At 30.2% G+C, this 4,848-nt stretch overlaps 1 pseudogene; it reads right to left on the bottom strand.

Annotated features, from left to right (window-relative positions):
• Positions 1-2,545: 2,545 nt before the first annotated feature.
• On the bottom strand, positions 2,546-3,399 carry LOC127557075 (cAMP-dependent protein kinase type I-alpha regulatory subunit-like; annotated as a pseudogene).
• Between the last annotated feature and the right edge of the window lie 1,449 nt (positions 3,400-4,848).

Here is a 4,848-nt window from a genome sequence, read left to right as displayed (position 1 = left end):
ATTTCTAACAAGTTCTAGTAACAATATAGTATAAAGAGCAGTACATATATTTGTACCAATTAATATTTGCAAAGTTTCATGGATTCAGTTAAAAAACTCCTTAATATTAAGCTTATATTTCATTTTGGTTTTAAGTGAGATTCATTTTAAATTTAGTACATCATATATAATTTAATCAGTACTAATATAATTAATTTATTTTAGGCTATTTGTCAAAATACAATACTCATTCCTATTAAAAATACTAGAAAGCAGAAAAATAAATGATAAATAATATTAATCTAAAACCAACATTAATAATTATCTGTAATAGAGATAAGCTGAATGTCTTCTCAATAAGACCAGAATGAAGAAAGGATATCCTTTATCACCACTTATTCAATATTGTTATGTAAATGCTAGCTATAGCATTAAAAAAGAAAAAAAATAACTGAAAGAATTAGAACAGAACAGGGAATGAGGAAATAAAACTACCATTTTTTTTGTAGATAATATATTGGAAAAACTTAGATAACCAACTAAAAAAACTACTAGAAATAATTAACAGTTATATAAACCCATATAAATCATCAGTATTTCTTTTTATTTCCAACAAAATCCTAGAGCAAGAATTAGAAAAAGAAATTAGAAAGATATTAATTGATCATGGGTAATCTGAGCCAGTAACAAAAATGACAACTCTACCTAAATTTGTGTACTTATTTAGTATCAAACCAAGTAAATGAGCAAGACATTTTATAGAGATTGTGGGTAAAATAACAAATTCATGGAAAGAAAAAAAGGTCAATTATTTCAAGAGAAATAATGGAAAAAATGTAAAGAAAGGGACCTATCTCCAGAAGTTCTCAAACATATTACAAAGTGGTAATCATCAAAACAATCTTCTTTTGGCTTATATTAAAGGATCAGTAGAATATATTAAGTATACAACACAGTAGGAAGATACATTAGTAATCTGATGTTTGATATACCTAAGATTTCAACTTTTGGGACAACAACTCGCTATTTGACAAAATTTTCTTAGAAAACTGAAAAACACCAAAGCAAAAATTAGGTATAGACCAACATTTCAAGCCATATTACAAAAATAAGATCGAAATAAATACCTAATTAAAACATAAAGGGTAATGCCATAATGAATTAGGAAAGCATAGACTAATTTGCCTACCAGAACTTGGAATAAAGAACAAATGATAGCACTATGAGTTGTGAAATGGGTAATTTTGGATATATTAAATTAAATATATATTTGCACATTCAGTCAAATTCATGAGAAATTTTTGTAAATTTCTCTGGATCTCATTTCTCACATGTATAAAAAATAAGTAAAAATTACAAGCAAACAAGTTATAATTATCTAATTGATAAATGACCAAAAGATACAAATATGCTGTTTGAGATGAAGAAATCCAAGTTATTTGTGGTCATATAAAAATGCCATAAATCATTAATGATTAAAACAACTCTGAGATACCACTCACACATCATAATGGCTAACATAACAAAAAATAAAATCTTAAATATTAGACAGGATGTTGGAAAATTGAGTACTGATGCAATGTTGGTGAAATTGGGAACTTATTCAATTATTCTGCAGAACAACCTGGAATTTAAGATGATAAAACTGTGCATACCATTTAAACTAGAAATACTAATGCTAGAGATTAAAAGGGAAAAGGACCTATTTTTTCAAAATTATTTATAGCATTTCATTTTGTGGTGGTGAAGAATTGAAAATTGAGCTGATTCCCATCCATTGGGGAATGCTTAGACAAGTTATTATATATGATAATCATAGAATAGTACTGTACCATAAGAAATGACAAGCAAGCTGCTTTCAGAAAAAAACCTGAGAATACTTAAATGAAGAGATGGATTGTAAAGTAAGCAGAACCAGAAGACTATTTACACAATAACAATAACATTTGCACAATTATCAATTGTGAATGATTTAAGTAATCTTAGCAATACAAAGATAAAAGACAATTCCAAAGGATCTATGATGAAAAATACTTCCACCTACAGAGAAAAAACAGAGGGAATTAATGTAGATCAAAGCACAGTATTTTTACTTTCTTTTCTTTTCTTTCTTTTTTTTGGGGGGAGGGGTACATGTTTTCTTTTACAACATGAATAAAATAGAAATTTGTTTTGCACAGGACCATATATATTATTGAATTCCTTGTCTTCTCATTGATGGATGTAGGAATAAAAGGAGAATGAGACTCTGAAAGCTAAAATTAAATTTAAAAGAATTGTTAAAATTAATTTTACATGTGAAAAAAATTGGGAAAAAAATCCCAATTACTGTAGATAGTTGGATGTTGGGATAGAATAAGCCAGGAGTTTATGCATTCTATTATAAATATAAATATCCATATCACCATCTTTTGTGGGTTCTGGAGATCCTGAGTTAATAATATAGATCAGAAAATATCAGATATATTTGTATTCATGCTACATCCTATAAAATGTAGATTCTGAGTTGTGATGTTTTACTTTTAAATTAATTTTCCTTCCTTTTTTTCATCATCATTGACATGTGTTAAATAGATGGAAGATTCATCAAAAGTGCAGTTTTACCAAAATAATCAGAGGGCCCAATCTTCCTACTTCAACAAATTCTTGATTCTCCACCTACACTGTAACACAGCAGCTGAACCCTCTAAGATAATGAAGAATTCATCTCCTAGTTCTCCTTGCACTACAATCTTCTGCCCATCTTCAAACTGAACAGGTTCCAATGTATCAGCTACTGTGAGACGCTCCCATTTGTCCAGAGACTCTAAAATAGAAACTTTGCTAAGGAATTCTTCATACATCTTCTGCTTTCTCGATGTGCTTCCCGTAAGGATTTTTCTGTAGCTATCTCAGTCACATTTGTCTTAGCTTTGACAGTTGCTGCTCTAGGAGTTCCATAAATCAAGGCAAGTTCTCCAAAGCTCCCTCCTTCTCCAACACTGGTTGCCCACTCATTGTTGACATAGACATCCATCTCTCCTTGATCAATCACATAGAAGTTATCTCCTTCATCACCTTGTTGAATTAGTCTCTCCAGCAATAAAGGAGGCTGGGAACATGGCATCAAAAATATCACTTCTTTCATCATCAAGCTGTGAGAACAATACAGTCTTCTCAATGGCTTTAGCTAAAGCAACCATAGTCTTGTAATCTTTTGGAATAACCTTTCTAACATATGATGTAGCATCTTCCTCGGTTCTCTGCACTGAAACTTCCCCTTCACCTCCGACTCTTAACCACAGGATTGGGAGGTAGAGGAGAAACTTCTTCCCTTGATTCAGATTGGGTACTTGTTTTCTGCAGAGTCTGGAGCTGTTTTGTTTCCTCCTTCTCCGGTCTCTCAAAGTATTCCCTAAAGAATGTCATGGGTCTATCCATTATGTATGGATACATACATAATCTATTTATATTTAATTTATATTTAATGATACATTTGATATAAAAGCTGAGGTAGGGTTAATTTAAGGCAATATAACTTCAAAATGAACTAAATATAAAACAATATTTTAACTTTAAAGAAAGAGGGGAGAAAAAAGTAGGACAGAGCAACTTCAAAATTTCCAACTTGTACAGTCAGTTTTTGGTTCCAACTAGAGAAGTCTGAGCCAATTATAGTTTGACTGACCTGTGTCTGGAATTTTGTTTCCTTCCTGGGTTGTAGTTTTGTTAACTTGCAAATAGGAAATGTGCATCACTTTTGGATAGGTGCAAATTTTTTTCTCACGTATTTGAAATACAATTAAACTTATTCTCAAAGATATTAACCTAACTTACTTCAACTAATCAGCAATAACCTTGGGTAAAATTAAAAAGCAAGTGAAGTTAATTTTCTATACATTCCTGCTTGGTATTTATATCCTCTTTCTAAAATTATCTTCCAATTCAAGACATTTATGAACTGACTGTCAAAGCTTTGCTTTCTCTGTTTTCAAATTTTCTTATCTATAATTTTCCACTAATTCAGTTTAAAATTGTCCCCATTCCAAATTAATCTGAAAAACTAATCAACTGTAATATAATAGATAAGGATAATGAATTATTTTATAATTCTTTTACATAATCAAATGGATTGCAAAAACAAAAGTACTTAATAAAAGGTATCTTTATAAAAAATTCTTTGAGTCTATCATTCATATATTTGGCATTTACATGGCATTTACAATCTTTTCTTGTCATAACAACTTTTGTTACTGCTAACATTTACATATGCCAGGCATAGTGTAAATACTTTACAACATTATCTCAATTGATTCTCACAACAACTCTGAGAAGTATTATTATTATCTGCATATTTCCAGTGGAGAAATTAAGGCAAACAGATATTAAGTGACTTGCCTTGGATCACACAATAGTAGCTCTCTGACATGGAATTTGAAGTCCCTTCTTTGTGACTCCTGACCTGGCACTTAATCCACTATATGACCTACCTATTCCATATTATTGTTATTTGTTAGCAGTACTTTAAAAAACATTTTTGCTCTATTTTGGGCATAGTTACAGTTTACAAATGGAAATTAAATGTATGTATATTCATTTGAATCTATGATTTCATTAATGATGGTACTTTGTTACAACTCATCCATACCTGTCAGTCTTCTGTAGCTATTTATCATTTCCTCCTCTAATTTAAACAGAAAAGATTTGCCTGTCACACTGAGAACACATTTCACTTTCTGCTCATATTACAACAATTTTAATAAAAAATGTGTGTTGTCTATCAGATTTATTCCTTACACATAAGAAGTATCCCACTCATCAATTTTCATATTTTATTTATATGATGGTATCCTCTATTCTGCTTTTGAGTTATAATGGTATGTTCATAGT

This window comes from Antechinus flavipes, chromosome 3 (assembly GCF_016432865.1).
Source record: "Antechinus flavipes isolate AdamAnt ecotype Samford, QLD, Australia chromosome 3, AdamAnt_v2, whole genome shotgun sequence".
Taxonomy (NCBI): domain Eukaryota; kingdom Metazoa; phylum Chordata; class Mammalia; order Dasyuromorphia; family Dasyuridae; genus Antechinus; species Antechinus flavipes.
This window is presented reverse-complemented; position numbering and strand designations above follow the sequence as displayed.